The sequence below is a fragment of the Saimiri boliviensis genome, chromosome 5 (genome assembly GCF_048565385.1).
Source record: "Saimiri boliviensis isolate mSaiBol1 chromosome 5, mSaiBol1.pri, whole genome shotgun sequence".
NCBI lineage: Eukaryota > Metazoa > Chordata > Mammalia > Primates > Cebidae > Saimiri > Saimiri boliviensis.
Genome location: NC_133453.1, coordinates 83804038 through 83830036, shown reverse-complemented (window position 1 = coordinate 83830036; position 25999 = coordinate 83804038). Strand labels below are relative to the sequence as shown.

General features: G+C 31.6%; 1 long non-coding RNA gene across 1 annotated transcript; it reads left to right on the top strand.

The window, feature by feature from the left end:
- The first annotated feature begins 1543 nt into the window (after positions 1-1543).
- Positions 1544-23044, top strand: LOC141584464 (uncharacterized). The gene is made up of 3 exons (XR_012517521.1): positions 1544-1608; positions 16071-16149; positions 21968-23044. It is a non-coding gene; the product is annotated as an uncharacterized LOC141584464 (long non-coding RNA).
- Positions 23045-25999: the final 2955 nt, after the last annotated feature.

Sequence of the window (25999 nt, the reverse complement as noted above, 5' to 3'; positions counted from 1 at the left end):
TTAAGCAATCTCAGTTACTTTAAAGTAAACATTATATATTATATAATATATAATAAACCTTTATATAATAAAAATATTATATAATAAAATGTTATATATTATTATAATATATAGTGTTTTACTATATATTACTTTGTGTCATTATATAGTATAATATGCAATACAATATTATTATTATTTTATATAATACATTTTCCTGTTCCTGTTTTGTGTCCTCTACTCCTGCTTATCAAAATTCATCTCAAAATGTGGTTCTCACTACTGAGTGGGATGATTGGTCTGGCCACATGAAGCTAAACTAATACTCCAGTGTGACTTTTACATGGGTTGATCCTAGGTATGTCTTTTTTATTCTATCCTTATAAACTTGGATTTTTCAGACCTAAGAACATGATAGCTTTACATTAACTGCTATAGCATTTTAACGTTACAAGCTTATGATTCTACATTTTACCTGTAGAGATTTTTTTCAGATATTGGTAATAGGTGAACATTTTCTATTTTCCTTTTAACTTCATGCCATTTGCAAATGTGATTTAAATGCTTTTCTGAGTGCTCATCAAAGTGCTTAATAAAAGAGTCTAGAAAAATTAAAAATTTTATTATTTTGCAAACCTAAAAATTCAATCAAGATAAAAGTTCCAATTAATCAGAAGAACTATGAAATATCAAAACTCTTGCTTTTAACTTTGATGATAATAAAACTTTGCTATAGTGTATATTTAGATCTTTTGAAACAGTGATCTTATGCATTCTAGTAATTATTTAATTTTTTGTATATATTTTTATATTTACAAAGATTGTAAAAGATGACAAAGTGTTAAACATTATCTGACTTCTCTATCCAAATAAATTACGTCCAAAAGTTTCCAAAGGATTCTGCTGAAATGGGCAATATCCCTAAAGCTTCTTCTAAATAGCCTTTATGGTACAGAGAATACCAGTCCAATAAGCCAAAGTGACCACAAAAGTAGCCTATTAAAAGGAATTAGTTCAATTATTGTTTCAATATTAAGAATTTTCAAGCAAAAATATCAGAAATCATAGTAGCAACTTGTGCTGTTTCAAGTGTTTCCTTCTCACCACTAACTGCTCTTTCAGAAAATATCTATTGATACCTTATTGAATTGTATCACATTTTCCCCCAATACAAATACCAAAACCTCACTCAGGTGAGAAGATGTAGCTCCAGGTAAACAAACACAGACATTCCGTTAAATATTCAGCTGTGCCTCTGGTTATTTCATCTCTGTCAAGATTGCTTAACAATAAAGTAAACTAATAGTATGTCATCTCTTTCAAGGGATTTTTTTGAGTTAATGAGCATGCAGTGAGCAATTTAAGGATCAAACATACTGGGCAAAAGACTAAATTTTTATTATAGTGGATACTCGCAGCCTTATGTAATCTGCCAGTCTAAACCATGTGCTGCTTTGGCACATGCTTTACTGAAAATAGCAGACCAGTTTGTGAGCTGGCACAATTTCAACATAGCAGATGGACATGCAATGAAATAACTAGCAAAGAGACCTTGTTTCAACATCAAATATGTTTCCATAGGGCCAGATTCTTGGGCAAAGTTGTTTTAGCGATCTGGTTGCAACTAAGGTAAGATGGTATATTTCCTTTGCATTTAGCCTTCACTGTTTCTATATGTTTTGGGGAGTTATTTCAGTTATTTCAGATACTGAAATGTTCATTTTTGAAATCACAATAGCTTGGACTCTTTTAGTTTGAAATTTTGAAACACCAGCAAAAAATGAGGGTTAAAGAATTCTTGGATTGTTGCTTTATGAGAAACTACAATTATCCAGCAGGCCACTCAAGAAAATGGTAGATTTATTGAACACTCTATCATGATACTCTTCAGTCAATGTTCTTTAATCTTGTGTCTGAAAAGAATGATGGTAACTGAGCTCTTTATTATATTAGAATATTCCAGATATTATTAACTAGCTCCTTTGAATGGTAATACATTCACATGGCAAGTTAACAGTAAAAACTCTAAAAAGTAATGGAAACATCAAATACTTTTCAGCTATTGTCAAATATTATAACAATTAAGATAAGAGAAATTTATGCTAAATATATGCTTCAGGGATAAATGAAATATACCTTAATATTAATAGTATAGTACATACATTAAAGAAATAAATTATTTAAATGATTTGAATATATTTTGTTCAATAATGTTTAAATATATGATTTGTTATGGATATAACTGTCATTTCAATTCCTGGATACATCATAACTCATCAGCACTGAGAAGCTTTTTGAGGATCAAATTAAGAACAACAACTAAAGTAATACATGCATATGATAAAAAAGCAATCAGGCAATTAAAAGTAGAAGTTTTCTTCCTACTGGAAAACCACTACTGCCTCTGAATATGTAACCACTTAGTAGTTTCATGTATATTCTTTCAAAACATCTGATATGTATGTTTTTAAATTTATATTCTTATTTAATATTTTTATGTATTTTAAATAATATGTCCTAAAAGTCTGCATAGGATACATTTATATCTTTGTTTTTAATAACTTTACATTAATGATTATACAAAATAACCATAATTTATCTAAGCAGTCCCTCATTAGTGGCCATTTTAGTATCTGTTAAGGGTCACATTACTAATCTTTTTCTGAAATGTCCTTGATATTGTCATATATTTTTTCTCTAGATGAATCCCAGTGTTATTTTTTCAAGGGTCACCCCCAAGTAAAAAGTAAAAAGGCTAATGGAGTTTTCATTAGTATCGAATAGAATTTACAAATTTAATTTACAGAGAATTCTAAAAATACAGTTTTTAATCAAAGAATATATTTTTTATTTTACTATTAATACAAGATTATTGGTATCTCCCAGTTATATGTTTGTCATGCAATATATCATAGATTTGCAAGTTTGTTTTTTACAAAAGTCAGTACATTTCTATTAGGTATACTCTTGATTATGATTATCATTGTTGCTAACACAACTAACAATAGAACTTTTTCTTTCTCTATATCTTAACCCGTCACTGTTTGTATACAGAAAGCTGCTGTTTATGTTAGTTGGCTAACCATCCACTTTACTGCACTTTTATTTTTTGTATATTGTGGCATATTCTCTTGAATTTTCTTGCATATAAAGTTGTAATATCTGCAAAAAATGCTAAATTTTTATTATCCTTTCAATTTTTTATGCCATGCATTTTCTTCTTTTCTCTAATTGCACTGGCTAGAATTTCCAGAATATTGTTCAATAATACTGGTAAAGTAAAGATCTGTTTCATTTCTATCACTTTAATGAAATATGTTTAAACTGTTAGGCTTTATGTTGGCATTGGTTTGTGATAGTTCAATCTATGTTATATTATTCTATGAAGATATAGATATCAATTTTTTACTATGAAGATATCTATCCTCATGTAACATTAAGGGTTTTTATTTATTTTTGTTCATTTATTTTAAGAGATAGATTTTATAGTTTTTTTGATTATATTTTTCTCCTCACCTTTTCCATGAATTTTACACTCCATTGACTTTAAGCTGGTCTATGAGACTTGATTGGATCAATGATACATGGGTACACACATTTTTAATGGGTTTATGTTGTTTTCCTAACCCTGATCCTTTGACCATAGGAGCTGCATGCTCCAGATAGGTTAATTCTTCAGCCTGAATCCAGTTAGAAAACCCAGTCAGCTTAACCCAGCTCAGCATTGCCTAGTAGAGCTCACAGAGTCCACCCATACAGCAACCCACACACCTCACAGAATGTGAGAGGAACAGAGTAACTAAATATTTATTTGCTCTTATCAGTAACAAATTTCGATCTTGATAAGTGTCTTTGCTTATATTTTAGTTACTGTATATTTTTAATATGTTTTCTGAAAAGATATAATCTTTATATATCTTAAATGAAGTTCATCTGCACACAGAATGTATTTCTGCATAAGCTTAAATAATTTGCTTAAACTTTTTAAAAAAATTTTGAATTATTTTTAGATCTGATCAACAGAAAGTACTTTTTTGCAATTTGATATCATTTTAATAAGTAATATTTGTGTATTGGTTTGCTGGTTTGACTTTTGTGTCTTTATCCAATTTTTCTATCAGCGCTATGATAGTCAAAAAAACAATTTTAAAGTTTTGTTCTTAAAGTTATATCTTAGATACATTTAAATAGCATTTGAATTTGTTTATTCACTTATAAGCCAGACCTGGTTTATTTTTTATAGGGAGTGGTTTGATAATGTTTTCTGATTATCTTAGTATATTGGTCTATTAGAAATTTGTTTATATTTTGCTAAAGGCTCATTTATTTCACCTGTTTTCAAGTTTATTTCTAAGTGTTTTACAAATTATCATTTTATAATTCTTTCCTTTTGTTCTTATTTTTAGTTATTTCTTCATCCTCATTTTATATATTCTTTATTTGCTTAGATTACTTAAATTGATCCCTGTTTGTATTCTTATGTATGTATTGTCTAATGTCTACAGTGGCCAAAAAAATTTAAAATAGAAATTATACTAATTATCTTTCTGCTTAATCATGGCTAGATGATTTTCCTTGAAACTGCCATTACCATATCATCTTACAACACACTTGTGACTCCTGTATATAGTACACAGTTGGCGATAGTTCAAATTAGTCTTGAAATTTAGAGAATGTCTTAGTTGTCTGTTTTTGTCTTTTGATATTTAGATGATTCTTTTTGTTAATACTTATATCTGATAATTTTCAAAAATTACAGATTAGCCTTAGTTATGAATTAGGTGGTTGCAAGTAAAATACCACCCAGTTGTTTTGCTTAAAGAACTTCAAGGAAAATGTAAGCATTGTAGAGAAAAATTGCAAACAAGCCAAGAACAATTTTCAGGTATTAGTGTTCATAGAAATGTATTACTTTCTCAAAGATCAGATGGTGTGTGATCCTATTTCTGGGGTCTTTATTCTGTTCCATTGATCTATGTGTCTGTTCCTGCACTAGTACAATGGTATTTTGGTTACTGTAGCCTGGTAGTAAAGTTTGAAATTGGTAGCATAATACCTCCAGCTTTGTTCTTTTTGCTTCAGATTTTCTTGGTTATTCAGGCTTTATTTTAAAATAGTTTAAATTTTAAAATAGTTTTTCTAATTTTGAAGAATGTCAATGGCAGTTAAACGGGAATAGCATTAAATCTATAAATTGCTTTAGGCAGTATGGCCATTTTCACAATATTCATTCTTCCTATCCATGAGCATGGAATGTTTTTCCATTTGTTTGTGTCCCCTCTGATTTCTTGAAGAGTGATTTGTAGTTCTCCTTGAAAAGGTCCTTCACTTCCCTTATTAGTGGCATTCTGAGATATTTTATTCTGAAAGGATTCCCTACTTAATCAATGGAGCTGAAAGAACTGGCTAACCATATGTAGAAAATTAAAATTTGACCCTATTTTTTACACCACACACAAAAATTAACTCATGGTGCACTAAAGACTTAAATTTAAATCCCCAAACTATAAGGATTCTTGAAGAAAACCTAGGCAATACCATTAAGGGCATAATCATGGGCAAAGATTTTGTGACAAAGATGCCAGAAGCAATCGCAACAAAAGTAAAACTCGACAAATGGGATCTAATTAAACTAAAGAGCTTCTGCGCAGCAAAAGAAACTATCATCAAAGCATACAGACAACCTACAGAGTGGGAGAAAATATTTGCAGACTGTGCATCTGACGTCTAGAATCTACAAGGAACTTAAACAAATTTACAAGCAAAAAATAAACAACTTTTTAAAAAAGTGGATAAAGGACATGAAGAGACACTTCTCAGAAGACACACATGCAGCCAAAAAACATGAAAAAAAAAATCTCATCATCACTGATCATTAGAGAAATGCAAATAAAAAAACACAATAAGATGGAAATCTCACACCAATCAGAATGGCTATTATTAAAAAGTCAAAAAACAGCACATGCTGGTGCTGTTGTAGAGAAAAATAAATGCTTTTATACTGTTGGTAGGAATATAAATTAGTTCAACCACTGTGGAAGATAGTGTAGCAATTCTTCAAAGACCTAGAGGCAGAAATACCATTTGACCCAGCAATCCCATTACTGGGTATATATCCAAACGACTATAAATCATTCTACTATAAGGACACATGCACACGAATGTTCATTGCAGCACTCTTTACAATAGCAAAGACCTGGAATCCAAATGCCCATCCATGATAGACTGGACAGGGAAAATGTGGCACATATACACCATGGAATACTATGCAGCCATCAAAAATGATGAGTTTGTGTCCTTTGCAGGGACATGGATGAACCTGGAAACCATCATTCTCAGCAAACTTACACAAGAGCAGAAAATCAAACACTGCATGTTCTCACTCATAGGTGGGTGTTGAACAATGAGAACACATGGACACAGGGAGGGCAGCACTACACACTGAGGTCTGTTGGGGGGAAATGGGGGAGGGACAGCAGGGGATGGGGAGTTGGGGAGAGATAGCATGGGGAGAAATGCCAGATATAGGTGATAGGGAAGAAGGCAGCAAATTACACTGCCATGTGTGTACCTATGCAACAATCTTACATGTTCTTCACATGTACCTCAAAACCTAAAATGCAATAAAAAAACACAATGCATTATATATAACTGAAAATTGTTAAGACAGTAGATTTTGCATGTTCTCATCACAAAAAAGATAACTATGGAGACAATAAATATGTTAATAAACTTGATTTACACATTCCATAATATATCCCTTTATTGGCACATCATGCTTTTACCCTACATATATACAAATTTTTGCAAGTAATAAAACCAAATATTTGTTTTTAAAGAATGAAAATGAGATGGGAACAGAATAATACTTACATGCCAGTTCCAAAAGAATGGCAATATGATATAAATCAGAAAGAAAAAAATTACAGGAAGGAAAAAGAAATTAAATATATAATATATAAAGCACAGACAAACGTATTTTATATATATATATATATATATATACACATATATATATATATATACACATATATATATATATACATATATATATATAAGCAGTGGATAAACTAATTTCTGACACTATGAAATAATTGTTATAACAATAGTGAATATTATATTGATCAAAAATAACAAATATAAAAAGTAAAACTTTTTGAATTTTAAAAATGTGGATATTTTTGTGAGAATGGCAGAAACAATTACTAACATTAGACTTTGTTAAGTATATAAGTTAAGAGTTTAATGCTTAACTTTCTTGGTACTAGAGGTAAAATGTAGAATAGATGAAATTTGACAAGTTGAAGATTATTTTTAAAATGGTGGAAAAAGAAAACAAAAGTAAATAGCCAAATAATATGATATAAATAATAAAAATCAGTAAATACAACAAATGCAATTTCACTGAACTTGGTATTTAAAAGGTAGTTTTAATAATAATCCTAGTTAACATGAGTAAAACTGTTATAGTTCTAATAGTTTAAAAATAAACAAACATTAATAAGAAGAAAATAAATACAATTCCCAATTTTTGCTTCATTTAACATAGTTCTGAATTCAAACAGAGAATTAATTAGTATAATTATCAGGAGAAATTGACATATACACTTTTACAGATTTTAATATACCTATTTTAGTTATTATTAAATCAAGTAGAAAAAAATCAGTAAAAATACAGATTATTTTATCAATATGTTGAACAAATATTAAGTTCTTATAAACATGTATAATACCTATAGTCATTATGTAGAGAATTTGATTTTTCTAGCACACAGTGGTAGACTTTTGAAACCTGATCACATACCAAGCCACAACATAACTATTTTCACAAAAACAGGTGTGTGGGAGTAATTGTTGAATAAAATAGGTTTTCTAAGCTGGAAATAACTAAGGTAGAGATAAGTAACAAAAGAGCCTAAATTTTAAACTACTATAAGTAAACAGTGTATTACTTGAGAAATTGTAATGAAACCTAGGAAACATTTAGAATTGTACAACAATGAAAATGGTACATGTCAAATGTGTGCAATGTAGCCAGTTTTAAAAAATAGCTAAAATCCTATATATTTATATAAAAACATATAAAATCTAGATAGTTTCTAAAAACTGTAACTTACCCACCCTGTTCATGATAAAATAGTATCTCTGTATACCTATATCTGCAAAATTTATGCCTTGTCCCTCACCCAAAAATAGGCATCCCCATACATGTTCTGTAAATATATTGTATCTTGCATTTAAGCAACATAAAGCTCAATATTATAAAAAATTCTTTAGAGAAAAAAAAATCAATGCTCACCAAATCGTTTTATAAGGATAGCATAAGTTTTTATAGCAGATAATGCAAGAAGTATATGAAGAAAGCTCATTAAAACTGATTTTACATGTAAACATAGTAAAATAATCTTTAAAAAATACCAAATCATAATGTTTAAAGTTGATTTAATATTTAAAAATCTATTTTAACCAACATGTTAAATATTAAAGTAGAAATAAAAATAATTAGATAATTTCAATAAAGAATAAACCATTAAATAACAGTTACATTTCATAACACTAGATATAGAAAAATGTTTTTCCTCCTAAATGTTATTTATCATAAACTTACACAAACATTGTTTTTCAAAGCAAATGTGATAGTTTTCTTTAAATCCATATACAAGGCAATGATGTCTTCTGTCATACTTCTATTCAGTATTACATTAGATATTCTAAACTATGAAATAAGCTTAAAATGTATAAATTAAACAAGAAACAGAAAGGAATGTTTATAAGCAAGGGATTGTCTACTCAAAAGTCCAGACATATCTATAGAAATATTAGTAGACATTGTAAGTTATTTCAATTTGAGAGTATATTTCTATATCAGTAAAAGATTATTAGAAACTTTAACTATAATTTAATAAATAGATCATCTTAGAAAATTAACAGAATCTATAAGATTCTAACATCAGTGAATATTATAAAATTTGGACACAGAAGGTAACATGTAAGTAAGTATACATACCAAGTTTATGAATGGGAAAATTCAATACCATATCGTGAAAATTCTCCCACAGTTAATTGCAATTTCAAATAAAATCATAAAAAGTCATTTTACAAAAGTTCTTAAGCTGATCATATATTCAAGAATAGGCATAGTGAATCTGAAAAGGAGGCACAAGATTGGGGGACTGTTCTACAATTGAGAAGACTAAGTATAATGCTAATGAAATTTTGGTATTTCATCATCAGTAAAAAGATAAACAAACCAGTGATTCAGACCCATACATATATAGAAATTTGATATATGCAAATGAAGACATTTTAAATCCGTGGGACAGATGAATTATTCAATAAAGTTGACAGAACAATTCTTTGATTCTACCAGCCAAATGGAATGAAGAATATTTTCACCTTAAAATATTTTTAAAAGTAAGTTCTAGATGAACTAGTCATCTAAGACTGAAAATTTTAAAAAGCAAACCTAAAGAAAAGACAAAGAGAGAAATATACAAGCCACAAGAAGAGATCTGTGTATCACATGAAACTTTCAAAGGATTCGTATTATGACGCTCACATACATAGAATAAGAGAAAAAAAAACAACCAAGTAAAATAAGTGACAAAGATTTGACTGGAAAGTCACATAAGTTGAAACCCAAATGGTCAGTTAATACAAAATAAGATGTTTAACTTCACTATTAATCAGGAACATATAAATTAAACCACAATTATATGTTATTCCATACCAATCAGTTTACAAAAATTTAAAAGGATTACGAAGGAGGACATATGAGTTCTCTCATAAACTTTGTAAGAAAAGAGAAAAAAATATAGTACTAGTAATGGTGGTGCCTCTTCTTTGCCACCAGACATCGTCATGGACCATGCTCTCTAGAGACCCTAATCCCGTCAGTTTTGTTCTTTGTCAAATGAATAATAATTCTCATTCTATTTGCTCACAGGTATCTTGCTCATATTCTGAAAAATGTTATTAACTTTTCTCATGCTGAAAAGTAACAGATAATAATTACATCGTGGCTTTACATTTATAATTATGCATAATTTCTAAAGCTAATATCTGTTGTTTACATTCAAGATTCAGCTTGTCAACCAGGCTTTTAAAAATTGGAAGAAGCTTATTGGTAGGGTGCAGGAAACTAAAAGAAAATAAAATCACAACAATTTAACCAAATCATTTTCCCATTCCTCATTGCCCCATTTCCAATTCCTCTAAACCATTTTCCTGTTCCCCTTTGAATAGCCCTATTTTTAAAAAATTACCATGTTAAATAAGGTATATTCTTTTTAAAAAATGAACCTAGAGGTATAATTTGCATACAATGAAATGCAGTAAGTGGTAAATTTTAACAAATATATTCACTTATTTAACCACTGACACAATTAAGATATAGAACATCTTTATCATCCCAAAAAGTTTCATCAAGCCCCTGCGTGGTCATCTCCTCCCCCAGATGTTACAATCCCCAGATGTTACAATTCCAGATAATCTGTAATCTGTTGGTTTTTTTTCCCCCACTAGGTATTTGCCTCCTCTACAATTTGATATACATAGAATTATGTAGTATGTACTCTTTGATGACTGAGTCGATTTGTGTAGCACAATGCCTTTGAGATTCATCTGTATTACTTTTTAAGCCAAGTAATATCTTACATGGCAATGTCACAATTTGTATATTCACTCTTCTTTGCATGTACATTTGATTTGCTTCTAGATTTTGGTTGTTACAAAGAAAAAGCTATGCCTATTCCTGTAAAAATCATTGGGTATACATTTAAAATTTTTTTTCTTTACATTTACTTTTAAAATAAATAACCAACTCAAAAATATTTAAAGGAAAACAATAAAAAGTTTTTTTTCCAGCTTGCCCCAAATTACTACGTTTAGTGGGTTCTTTACTCTTACAGATGACTGCTATATATATAGAAGCCCACAGAGCTCTACGTACTTGTTTTCTTGCCCCTCCTCTTCCTCAAAGAATTATACCATATGTACATTTCTGTAACTTGCTTCTTTATTTTTTAATTTGTTTATCTTTAATCAACATAAAATTATCTTTTTGAGGTACATTATTTGAATTTTAACACGTCTAGATTTTAGTAACCATTACATCAAAGAAAGAAATTGAATAATTTTCTACATAAAATTTCCTGTTGCCGTCACTTTGCAATCAAATTCCTTTAAGTATCTCGCCCCTGACTATTACTAATGCACTCTCCATCACTACAGTCTTTTTGAGAACGTAAGTGAAGCCATACAGTAAGTAACCTTTTGAGACTCATTTCTCTCACTCAGAGTAATGTCTCTGAGATTCACCCAAGTTGTGGTAAATGTCAATAGTTTACTTCATATTTTTAAAAACTTTCTTTTATGTATGGTTTTAATTATAAGGTTTCTTTCTATGCATTTAAAAATATTTTAATGAACTCTTCATTTTAAGACAGTTAAATATTTACAGAAAAATATGAATATAGTATACAGTGTTTCCATAGCACTCACAGTTTCACCTGTTATTAATATCTTGTATTCATATAGTATATTTGCCACTGTTAAGGAACCAGTATTTAAAGTCCGTACATCATCCATGCTTCCTTCATTTTGATCTAACATTGTTTTTCTATTCCAAGGTCGCATTCATGATACTAAATTATGTTTAATTGTAATGTCTTCTTAGGTTCCCCTTGTCTGTGACGTTTTCTCAGATTGTCCTTATTTTTGAAGATTTTGACAGTTTTGAGGAGTACTGATGAGGCACTTTGTAGAATGTTCCTCAATTAGAATTTATCTGATGCTTTTCTCATAATTACATTGAGATTATGAGTTTTGGGGAGGAAGATCACAGAAGCCCACCTTTGTCATTTCTATCACATCACATCAAGAATACATACTATCATGACTTAATACTATTGATGTTAACTTTGATTATCTAGCTAACTCATTCCTTTTTATTACTATCCCATTTTATGGATGCGACAGAGTTTGTTTATCCAATCACTTTCTAAAAGACATTTAGGTCATTTACAGTTTGGAAGAATATGTATAGTGCTGCAATACATATTCATGTACAGATTTTGATGAGAACATAGTTTTCCTTACTTTGGGGTAAATATTTAGTAGTGGGACTATTACAAGTTAATAGCAGATTTAACTTTACAAGAATTTGTTACACTGTTTTTCTAACTGAACCATTTGACATTTCCACCAGCAATGAATCACCATTTCTGTTATTTATTGTTATCATTTTTTTTTAGTATTTTCTTTATAAAAGTTTTAGCCATTTTGCTACATGTCTAGTGCTACCCCATCATGGTTTCACTTTGCATTCCACAAATGGCAAATAATATAAAATTTTTCATGTGCTTACTTGTCTTCTATGTATTACATGAGAAAGTAACTATTTGTTGTTTGTCAGTTTTTGAAAGTTAGTTGTTTATTCTCTTTCTGCTGAGTTTTGATACTTGATTGCATATTCTGGATATGAGAACTTTGATATATATGTGGTTTTCAAATATTTTCTCCCATTGTTGCTTGTATTTTCCACCTCTGAACGGAGTATGTCTTTCACAGAGAAAAGGATTTCAATCTTAGTAAAGACAATTGCTTGATTTTTTTTTTCTTTTATAGACAATTATTTTGCAAGCCCAAGATCTAAAAGGTATTCAAGAACTCTTTAGCAACCTAGGTCTCAAAGGTATTTTCCTATGGCATTTTAAAAAAGTTTTCCAGCTTTATGTTTTACAGTTAAGTTGAAATCCATTTTGAGTTATTATTATTATTATTATTATTATTATTATTTTTACATAAGGCATGAGATTCAGTTCAAGGTTTTTTTTGTTTGTTTGTTTGTTTGTTTGTTTTAATTTTTGTCTGTAGGTATCAAATTGTTCCAGCACTATTTGTTGAAAAGACTTTCTTCCATTGAACCCTTTCACACTTTTGTCAAATACCGGTTGTCTGTATTTGTATGGGGTTATTATCTAGGTTCTCTATTCTGTTCCACTGATTTATAAATCTATCTCTCTACAAATACCACACAGTATGATTACTACAGCTCTGTAATAAGAAATTTGAAATCAGAGTGAGTAATAACCCGTTCATCATTATTTTTTTTTTTAAATTTTTAGCTATTCTAGTTCCTTTACCTTGCCATGTAAGTGTTAAAGCAACCTTTTGTATATCTCCAAAATATTTTGCTGGAATTTTGATAGACATTGTTTTGAATCTTTTTGTGAATTTATAGATAGCTGACTTTTCTAGTAGTTTTCCAATTCATGAACACTGTATGTCTCTCCAATTATTTATATCTTCTTTGATTTCTTTTATGGGCATTTTGTGGTTTTCAGTATATAGATTCTGTCCAAGATTTATGAGATTTGTAGCTATACATTTCATGATTTTGGAGCTAATGTAAATGTATTTTAAAAATATGTCCAACTATATCAGTACTATATAGAAAAACAACTGTGTTTTTGCCTGTTGGCCTTGTATCTTATGGCTTTGTCCAACTCTTTCATTAGTTATACAATAATTTTATAGATTCCTTGAGATTTTCTGTGCAATCATATTGCCCCATACTAGGTATGTAGTGATGGTTTCACATACGCAAGTCAATAAATATGATGCACCACATAAAAAGAATTAAAAACGCAATTATTTGATCATCTCAATAGATGCAGAAAAAGCATTTGACAAAACCCAGCATCGTGATTAAAACCTTCAGCAAAATCATCATACAAGGGACATACCTTAATATAATAAAAGCCATCTATGACAAACCTAGAGCCAACATAATACTGAATGGGCAAAAGTTGAAAGCATTTCCTCTGAGAACTGGAACAAGACAAGGATACCCACTTTCACCACTTTTATTCAGTATAGTACTGGAAGTCCCAGCCAGATCAATCAGACAAGGGAAGGAAATAAAGGGAATCCAAATCAGAAAAGGGGAAGTTAAATTGTCCCTGTTTGCTGATGATATGATTGTTGACCCAGAAAACCCTAAAGACACCTCCAAAAAGCTCCTAGAATTTATAAATGAATTCAGCAAAGCTTCAGAATACAAAAATTAATGTACACAAATCAGTAGCTCTGCTATACACCAAGAGCAACCAAGCTGAGAATCGAATGAAGAAATCAACCCCTTTTACATTAGCAGCAAATATATATATATATATATATATTCTAGTTTTAGCCAAGTAACTTCCAGATTGTATGATTTTGCATTAGAACCAGTAATATACCAGTTTCACATCTTTGCCATCATTTGCTGTTGTCAAGCTGTTAAATTTTATCCCCTTATCAAGGCATAAATGGTAGTATCTCATTGTGCTTTCAATTGCTTATGCCTTCAATTTATATCCCATTTATTAATGAATATTGATGGTAAGAGCTTTTGCATTTGTTTTTTGATCAGTCAAACGTCTTTTGTTTGGTGACGTGCTCATTAAAACATTTGATCCATCTTCATTTGCTTATTTTTTATTATTGTTGACTTGTAAGCATTTTTTTTTTTTACATATTCTAGTTAGTTCTTTAACACAACTTTTGCAGGTAGTTTCTATTAACTGCCTTTCTTTTTTCACAACACTGTCTTTTAAAGAACAGCTGTATTTAGTGTCAACGAAGTGAATTTATCATATTTCCATGATGCCTATGGTTTTAGTGTTCTAAGAAATCTCTGCCTGTCCCTTTGCCTGTGAAAATACTCTCCACCCCTGCACACACTTCACTGAAGACAAAAATCTTTGTACATTTGTATTTTGCTTGGCTTTTAACCCTAATCACTCTCTGGTCACTATACATGCTGCTATAATCTGAAATAACATTCCAAATAGCTGTTTAAGTAATTATTTAATAGTATCAGTATTTATTTATATCTAACATTATGTTTAATTGATATGTGTATTGTCTACTGCCATACCAACCTGAATGCACCAGATCTCGTCTGATAGATGTATGTGCTTTTTAGTGCTTCTTGAAACAAAATTTTATTCTGAATCCCCTTTTCTTTATTTTACTGAAGTACATTCTCTATTAATGAGTTTAACAGGTGAAATTTCTGAGTTCTTGCATTAGAACTAGAGAAACAGGGTCCATGCATGGTGATAAAGATAGGAAAAACACTCTAGATTTAAAGTAACTTTCTATTGTTTTATAACTTTGAGGCTAGCCTTATTCCTAGTTTGTTGAATATAAACAAGTATGAAAAATGATCTGTTCAATTCTTAGTAAAATAATTTACAATAACAGTTCTATTAAGTTTTGGAGAAAGTGTTAGGGACTCTTTTTTTCTTTTCCCTTTTATTCTTTTAACTCACTGATTTTGGAACTACTTTTAGGTATATATTGGAAAGTCTTAATATATTCTCCATGTCTCTTCATTTTTATTTCATATTTTACATCTCTTTACTTTTTTATGTTGTGCAGGAAGATTTTCTTAGCTCCTTATCAATATCCATTCTACTATTTAGACATTATCTGAAGTCAAAGTTGTTTGAATAGGCATATTTTATTTCTAAAATTGTGAATTTTTAAAAATAATTGCTTTTTATTTCATGTATGTGTCATTTCACTATTAAATCATTTTTTCAGTTGACTCTATTATTTGTGTTTGGTTGGCTGCTACTTTCACTTACTATCAAGCATTATTTGACATTAGATATTTGGTGATATATACTTATTCTCTTCAACATGACAATTCTATGCTTCATATGGGCTGCACAAACTCTGCAGAAGACGGTGTGTAGACTTCTGTAGCGGTGGAAGACTGCTTGTCTTCTCTTAGCAGATGAGACAGCTGTGTTTTTTCCACATGAGTTGGCTAGAGAGACTTGCTTGTGTGCATTACAGCCCCAAGAAGGTTCAGCCACTGAGGCTGTCAGGCACCACATTTCCCCATCTTCCTAGTGAAGTAGCCAAGAGTGCTCCGAGAAAAGCCTCAAATATTCACCATTCCCTTGGCTTTCTACCTTTGTTTTGTTTTTGCTGTTTTCTCTCAGTGCATCAGGGTTTCAGTCCACAGATAATGCCCATTCTTGGTTTCCAAAATTCATTAACTTCTTTTTTCTTGTTTGTTTTCTCTTCTACAGTATTGGAGTTGTTGTGTCTTGAAGCTAAAACTGACTCGAATTTCTACATAGGAAAATGGAATCTATTGTTTTCTTACAGGTAAACATTTATCATGTAAAGATTGCTCTCTCCTTAGCAATACCTTGTTGGTAGAAGTAGAATTGAAAGGCTGGGCACAGTGATTCAAGCCTGTAATTCCAGTATTTTGGGAGTCTGAGGTGGGTACATCATGTCAGGAGTTCAAGAGCAGCTGGGCCAAGATGGTGAAATCCCATTTCTACCAAAAACACAAAAGTTAGCAGGGCGTGGTGGCGGGTGCCTATAATCCCAGCTACTAGGGAGGCTGAGACAGAGAATTGCTTGAAGCGGGGAGGCAGAGGTTGCAGTGAGCCGAGATATCGTGCCACTGCACTCCAGCCTGGGTGACAGAGTGAGACTATGTTTCCCTCTGCCCCCCCAAAAGAAATAGAATTTAAAACATATTGAATTATTTGTATGTGTATGTTTCCATGATAGACTTTGAACATTTTGAGGTCAAGGACTGTATGTTAGAAATGGTTAGTAGGCTACCTAATATCAATTCTCACCTTCTTATTTGCTAACGAAGCTACATTTTATTTGGAGGAGCCATGTTTTAGGTGAAAATATTTTCTCTGCTTCCTTTGCAACTAAAATTTGGCATTTGACACAGTTGTGGCCACTAAGAGATAAACAATTCACTGGGTATGGTTTCTGGGAAGGTTCTTTATTGATGTATGCTATGTATCACATATCTGGCATGTGTATCATTCTGCTTTGTTCTGTTATTTCTTCCTTCCTGGAATGTGGACACGTCTACAGCTATAGCATCTTTGCTACCTTCATATCTAGTACAAGACAGTTTATTATTCCCATCTGTATGAAAGAAAATCACTATCCTGTAGTATAATTGTGTCAACCAAAGTCATATATGCCCATACTTGAACCAAGATAAGATGTCTATGTATCATTATAAGATGACTTATATAAACCAAAGTTTTTGGAACAATGCTTCTCTAGAGAAATAACACTACCCTAATTGGCTTAGCCTAAGCAACACATGCTCCTGGACCTAAAACCATTATCTGCCAAACTACATGGCAGTTATATGATGAGGGAGCAGTAAATGAATATTATTAATAAGAAGTTACCCACAATATGGACTCTATATTTCATATTTTCAGTTATTTGACATATGTGTATCCCTTCTTTTACTTACACATTAAAAATTAAAATAAATTTACTACATAGGAAGATAATCTAAAGCTTCCCTTTATCTACCATAGTTCACATAATCTTTTAAGAATACTTTGAAGCATCACTTTTCCCATAATATTTCCCCTACGTTCCTCTTTCCCGCACCAGGTTATCTGTCTCCCTCTGTGCTTTTAACTCATCTTTTGCAACCATTTTCATTTCACTTGTCTCACTGATGGCAACTCTTATATCATTTGTCTTATTAGTGCTACACCATGTCCTATTTATCTTTATATACTTAGTTATGAATTCACTGTTTGGATATTCAGTAATTATTTGTTGATTCATGAATGACTCTATCAAGTATATATTAGTTCATGTTTTCTAGAAGCCTATGCATTATTGGAGTATCAGGAAAGGGAACAGGGACAAGATATAGCAATTTAAAGTTTTTAAAAATTTTCCATGTATCTAACATTAATAATTAAAGCATGATTGTAAATAATGCTAATTGCTCTAAGCTTAGAATGGCTATACAATGACACAGACATTTAAAATCCAACTCTCTTCCATAAAACAATAATCAGCTACTTTTAGGTTAAAACAAAATCCAATATTAAAATAACTCATTGCTTAACTCTTCATGTGCACCTCTCTCTCTTTTTACAGACAACACGCACATACACATTGAAATGTAAGCCTTTATGTCCTTAGAATGATTAGTTGTGATGATGCTACAAAAAACATAATTATAAGATACAATAGGTACATAGGATGCCTAATTGTAATTATTTTCAGTGCTTAAATTCTACCATTTCTCTTCTTAAAGAGTAGTTTCTATAATTATTTTATTTAAAAAAGAACAATAGTAATTATGCCATGGCAATATAGTATTCATAGAATTTTCAAATAAAAAAGGGCAAACACTCAAATATCCAATTCCTATTTTTCTAGAAAGAAAAGCATTTTCTAATTAGAAGTCATTAATTTAAATGGATATGTAAACCATAAGTTTATAAATATAACATAAACTAACTTCTATTTAGGAGAAAAAAGCAAACATAGAGATAGACATAGCACATACACAGCTGATTTTTAAACAGCAACAATAGCCAAAAATATATATTTTTAAGTTCTGTCTATACATCTCTCTGTATAGCTCTAAATAATGTCCAGGTTAAATGAAAATGTTCCCAATTGAAGTGTACCATTATCCATTCTATCCTTTATCAGCTTCACATGTACAGTTCTAAGGTAAACATTCATCGTACACTTGGAAATCTTGATTTCAAACCTTGACAGCACATTTCCAAAGGTATAACATCTTAATCAAATTTAAAAATAAAACATCCCAGTGTTGAGCTTGGTTGTAAACCTAAAATTATATAACATACATGTTTTTATGCTTTGTCAATTACATTTGAAATGGGGGACTGTTTGTTTCAGCCCTTCTAAAAATGAGACGAGGATGAGAAAACAACCTATTTCCTTATTAGGTTCAGGAGTCAAAGGACTCAGCCAGGAGCCGCAGGCTTCAAGAGCATAGAAGATTAAGACATATATTGGATTCATGATGGAGGGCAGAAAGTTCATTTTCAAAATAAAACAGAATTTTATTCATATTCCTTTTAAAATTCAGATTGCCATTTGCCAGCTGACCTGTGACATGGCAGCAGTGTATTACATTTTCAATGAGCAGTCTGTCTGGAGCTGCTAGTGGGAGAAACTGCTTCCTGGTTTCTAGGTTTGTATTTGTTTTTAAGTAAGATATTGTTGTCAGAATTTTAGAGGGTGCAAACAGGGGCAAGGCAACATATTTATTTTTAATAAGGAGGAGATGTAGAATAGTATAGTCATCAGCATTATGCATGGAATAATCCTGTAAAAAAAAAATTACAAGTCAGGTAAAATGCATATAGGGGACTGTCAAAGATGAGGATGCTGGCATCTCAATGAGAAATAAGGGCAGGCCAAAAAATGAATCTTTATTTAAAAAATAAATATATGTGAATACTTTTTAAAACAAGTTTTGGTAGAGTGCAAGTCAAGCCAAGGTTTTCTATAGTCAGGGACTAGATTTATCCAGCTCACCATCTGTCAAAATTATATTATAGACGACACATATGCATAGATACACGACCACTGATTTTCATATATATTAAAACCTGAAACTACTGCAGGATATGAAAACCTACAAACTGTTAAGCCAAAAGGCTTACATCTAGAACTTTTTTTTCTCCGCATTGTTTTACTTCTATTCTCTTCCTGACCTGCATTTAGGAAAAATGGACACATAGTCCATGAAAATATATAAAAATTAAAGTTCATTTAGCAAAAATCAAAATAGAGACTTTAGATAACATAAAAATAAGAGAAGAGATGTACCCTTCACTTATTTTGGGGCCTGATCTTATGAATGAATATATCTAGTACATATCTCATGATGTAGGAAAGTGAGTTTCCTATAAAGATCAGGACAATTTCTAATATAAAATAAACAGATGTTATACTTGTGAAAATAGACAGCAAGCAATAATGATGACACATGTGATTAGTTGAGTTGACTTGAACCAAGACAATGCTGTTTATATTTCACCTCTGAGAATAGCTTTGTGATAAGAGTTACTTGAGTGCTATTTTGTCAGCTTCTCAAATGAGAAACAAAGGGAGACAAGTGTGGTAGTTTTGTCCATTTGATTTGTCACCATATCTTTAAAGTGGAATCAAATAAAAAAAGAGAAAACCCTTAACCTCATATTTCCTTTGAATAAATAGTATTTTTATCACATGTTATAAGAATAACAAATTTATCAGTTAGAAAATATTGACTTTAATCTATTTGCTGCATTTAAATAAATGATCAGTTTATAAGGAAAGCTCCTAAAGCTTTCTTCTGTCACTATAGATGAAATTATGAAATTGCATTCTGCCCTGACATTTTTTTTAATTATGATTGAATGATATAATTATATCTTCTTATCAATAAAACACAAAGTTCTCATATTATAAAATTATTTTAACACTTACTTTTTATTAAATAAAGGTTTTTAGGTAAGACCTTGATAATTTATTGTTTTAAATGACTGCAAAAGTAAATTGAATGACAATTGATATCACTTTAAGAACAGCTGTTTTAAATGCCAAATATTTCTATGATAATTTATAATTTATGATAGCGAAGGATGAGAAAACTGAATACCTTCTTAAACTCTTCCCAGATATGTCTGCATGTTTATCACTGCAGGTTAGTTTCTGTAACATCTCTGAATTATGATCCATAAAGTATGAAAGGCCGTGCAACTTCTTAATGGATAATCTGCAATTAAAATTTCATTTTTATTGTATTTTTTCACATTTAAATTAAATAAACATATTTTCTTTTCATGAAATTCTGAAGTATTATTGATTTTAAACATTTAAGTTTTTGTTATGGTTTTGTAACCCATGGAGAAACAGAAGACATTATTTTATCATAAGCTTTGCTACATTTTAATTACTCAAATACAGTTTCTATATTATTTGAAACAAAAGAAAAATATTTTGACTCTCCATGAAGAGAAAGACAAAAAAGAAAGAAAGAAGGGAGTGAGGGAAGAAGAGATGTAGAGAGAGAGAGAACAAGGGAGGGAAAGAGAAAAAAAAGGAAAAAATAGAATCCTTAAACAAATAAACAAATTTTAAATGCAGTAGAAGTACTTTGGGATAATTTGATCTGCATGTGCCATATGTCAAATCATACACTCCCCTTCCCCCAAACACACATCCTAAACATTACCCAAAGCCTGCAAATCCTGATATTCTGGCTTTGTCTATGCCAAAATATTAGTCCAGTCTACCTAAACCTAGGGCTATAGAAGAGGTTTTATTATATAGCATGAAAATGTCAAAATTGATGAAATTAGTGTCTTTTGAGCTATAATGTGTTTGGCATATGTCACTGGAAATGTTTTCCAGTAGCTCACACAAGCACCAAACACAATTTTGAGTTTCTTTCTATTGATTTCGCAATAAATTAATTTAATTAATTTTTTTTTAAAAAGTTCCAAGCCAGAGACTTAACCAACTGAACCTCAAACAAACAACAAAAAAAACAGGAACCAGATTTAGCTATACAATAAGATTGAGATTGCTTCTTCACAGAGCTAATTCTCCCAGAATCCACTGTTCATCTCATCACTCCTTATAAAATACAGAATCCTTAATTGGTCTGTGCTTCTCTAACATGTTTTTAATGAAAACGCAGCACATAACTCTTAGTTTGTTGGCTGCCAGAGCCCAATTTACAAAAGTGGGAGTGCGAGATAAGAAAAGAGTACATCTGCAGAGCAGGCTGCGCAATGAATCACACGGTGCCAGAGTTGAGTAGAATATAATTGAGTCCAACATCTCTGAGCACTTTCACCATAATTAATGATAATCTGTAACAGAGGAATCTGAGATTCCAGTTCAGAGAACTGTTTAATTAGGCCAAGTAATGAAAGCAGAAGCAGTACAAGAATATGGCCTGTCTCATGATTAATGATTCATGCTACTGAACACAAAAGTGCCGCACCGTTAACTCTAACGGATGCTGCATCTCTCTGGCATTTGCAAAATAGTGAAATGCATGCATTTTTGTATTTTAAAGATGTAACTGGCAGTATCCTTTTCTGAGCTATTTACATGATAAATATGGTTCTGAAGGTAACTGTCTTCTTCACAGGTTCTTTGCTCTGGGGTAGTTTAAGATAAATATGGTATCTGCCTCTACATCAGTATTAAGGTAAGTGCCATTCCAGCCTAGGATTATTAACACTTTCACTTTCACTTTCCAAGTTAGTAAAACATTATTTTCAGTCTTACTCTGGTTTTAAAAGATGGATCTTTTATGGACAAAGTCATGCATTTTAATATTTATATAATATTCGCTTAATAAAACAATAAACAAAAACTAGGTTAAGAATCATTTGTAAGGTATAGAAGATATAAAGCATGTTTGATAGTTATTATTTGGGGAGGTCAGCATATAAAATGTCCTCTCAGTGTAGAACAAGTTAACACTGAGATTGCCCTGCAAGTATGGGCGACAAGATGAAACAAAGAATGATTTGCCTGAGGCCTTCACTTACAAGCCTGAGAATTATATAGGTTTTATGCCACTATTTGTTCTGCTTTTCAATAAAACAAAAAACAGTGCTTCTCAGAGGGGTTGCAGGATTGTACCTTACATATGCAAGGTCTGGAAGAAAACAAACATCATAACAAAAATGTGAATACTCTACATATTACAAAATAGGGACTACTCAGATGCCTGCTGCACAAACTTCTATGATTTGGCACACATTGACATTCAGGAGGCAACTTTACCTGTTACATATATTAGAGATAAAGATGTCTGAATGCTTCACTATCCTTACCCTGCCTTCCAATACATATGGACACTTAGTCAATCACAAAAATGCAACTCATGTTTGACATTCAGATTATCTCATTGGCCAGGTAGAATATACGATCTCATAGAAAATGTAATACCAGGGTGGGTTTGTCAATAAGTTTGAATCCATGTAACCTCAGAACAATGGTCAGAGACAAAAAACTTCAAGTAGGCCAAAGGAATATTTCCCCACTTTTGCACATCTTTCACTCAACCTAAAAAGTGGCTTGATTTTCCAGAGATATTCTGTAGAAAATTTGTGGTTATAACATAATGAAAATGTGACAGTTTTGTAAGAAAGCATTAAAGGACCATACTTTATTTTAAAACTTCAATATGTAGAGAGATATATTTGCCTAAATATTAATATACACACTTCAAAAATAAAATTTTGTTTTGTAGAAATATTCTTTTCCAAGAATAAGGTAAATTTCTTATCTCCATAAATACTTAGGAAGACAATATTTATACATAGAATGATTGATTTGTATTATAACCATTGATTATGCAGCATATACAAAAAATATTTTTCTTTTGAAAAATGAATATATTTAATCACATGGATTCAAAGAAATTCCTACATATTTTTAGCTTGTTTGAATTTTGATATATTTTTACATAATTTTAAATATTCAGATTATTTGCAATTCACATTGTTATTGACTATGTGTCATGTTGTAGAAGATAGAAAGGGGAAAAGTGAGCTTCATGATATATGAGGTTTTCAAAGGAAGAAATTACATTAACAATTTTTTTATAAGGTACAAAATTGCCTAAAATTTATAAAAACAATTTCTGTGTGCCAGGCACATGGCTACACAAGTTCATACATTCCTAATTTATTCTTTATAATAAAAAATCTAATGAAATAGTCACTGTATTAGTCTGTTCTCACACTGCTGTGAAGAACTATCTGAGACTGGGTAATTTACAAAAGAAAAAGGTTTCATTGACTCACAGTTCTACAGGGCTAAGGAGGCCTCAGGAAACTTACAATTATGGTGTAAGGGGAAGCAAACACATCCTTCTTCACATGGCGGCAGCAAGTAGAAAGGTTGAGTGAAGTGGGGGGAAGTCCTTATAAAATCATCCGATCTTGTGGGAACTCAGTCACTATCATGAGAACAGCATGGAAGTAACCAACGCCATGATTCAATTACTTCCCACCAAATCCCTCCCACAATAGGTGGGGATTATGGTAACTACAATTCAAGATGAGATTTAGTTGAGGACAGAGCCAAACAATATTATTCCACCCTGACCCTACCCAAATCTCATGTCCTCACATTTCAAAACACAATTACGTCCTTCAAACAGTCCCCCAAAGTCTTAATTCATTCTAGCATTAAGCCAAAAGTCCAAGTCCAATGTTTCACCTGAGACAAGGTAATTCTTTTCTGCCTATGAACCTGTAAACTCAAAAGTAAGGTAGTTAATTCTTGGATACAATGGGGTATAGGCCTTGGGTAAACTGGGCAAACAAAGGGGCTACAGGCTCCATGCAAGTATGATGTCCAATAGGGCAGTTATTAAATCTTTTTTTTTTTTTTTTTTTTTTTTTTGAGACAGAGTTTCGCTCTTGTTACCCAGGCTGGAGTGCAATGGCGCAATCTTGGCTCACCGCAACCTCCGCCTCCTGGGTTCAGGCAATTCTCCTGTCTCAGCCTCCTGAGTAGCTGGGATTACAGGCATGCGCCACCATGCCCAGCTAATTTTTTGTATTTTTAGTAGAGACGGGGTTTCACCATGTTGACCAGGATGGTCTTGATCTCTCGACCTCGTGATCCACCCGCCTTGGCCTCCCAAAGTGCTGGGATTGCAGGCTTGAGCCACCGTGCCCGGCCTATTAAATCTTAAAGCTCCAAAATGATCTCCTTTGAGTCTATGTCTCACATCCACGTCTTGGGCCTATTGTAAGAGATAGGTTCTCATGGTCTTGGGCAGCTCTGCACCTGTGGTTTTACAGGGTACAACCTCCCTCCCATCTGCCTTCACAGGCTAGCATTGAGTGCCTGTGGCTTTTCTAGGTTTATGGTCCAAGTTGTCAGTGTATCTACCATACTGGAGTCTGGAGAACGGTGGCTCTCTTCTCACAGCTTCATTAGGAAGCGCCCCAGTGGGGACTCTGTGTGGGGCCTCAACCCCCACATTTCCCTTCTGCACTGCCCCAGCAGAGGTTCTCCATGAGGACTCTGCCCCTGCAGCAAACTTCCGCCTGAGATGGGAAGAGTAGAGACTTGATAGTGAGCTAACACTAGGTGCCATAGAGTGATCTAGTGACATTTTTTCTTATTATGCAGGCATTAATGAGGAAGCGTAATTTTGTAAACATGATATTTTCCTTTGTAAAAATAATAATATTAAAATATAAAATAATATATTCAAATTATTTGTTCTTAGTAAAATGTTTCAATTTAGTTATTTATACCTAGTTAAACTTTCAACATACAGTGTCATGCAAATGATTAATGAGAGACTTTAACAGTTATATAAAATATAACTTGTATGACACAGGCTGAGTCAGGCAAGCAGAGAACCCCTGCCTCCACTTCCTAGCACTAGGTTAGGTAGCATTTCCTGAGGAAAGAGGTGAAAGAACACAGAGAGAAACCCTCCCTGAGGTCTCAGAGTTCCAGCTCAGGATGAAGCAGAAACATGGAGAAAATTCCTATAGCACATAATCTTTACATAGGTGATTATTAACAGAATAAAATGAATCCAGTGGTACACAAAAGTCACTGCAGGCATAATAAAAATCAAAACTAACTCAATTCCTAAATAAGTTGACTCAATCCACCACAAATGAAGAGGGGTTTCTATTTCTTGACATACATACCTCAGTTTCTATACATTATATTTCTACACACAATGTACAGTGATGAATAAAATGTTAATATGAAAAAATGCAAAACAAAAGCCTCATTTGATACCTGACAAAAGAAGCCAACTGTGAAAAGCTTATTATTCGAGATAAAAATGGACATTACAAGATGTTAAAACAGTATATTCATCTGGAAGAGATAGTAATACTAAATATAAATGTACTGCCTAAAAATGGCCTAGAGGCTTAGATTATTAGAGATAAATTTTAAAATAAATATAATCAATATGATGAAGACAATAGTGGAAATAATAGCTAATATACATAAATAAATAAAGAATTTTAGTAGAGGAATAAAATTTTAAGAAAGTGTCAAATGAAAACAATAGAAATTTTAAAAACTACAATCACAGAGAGCAAGAATTTCTTCAAAAGACTCACCAGTTGTTCAAAACTATCAAGAAAAAATCATTGAATTTGAAGGTAGGTCAATGGAAATT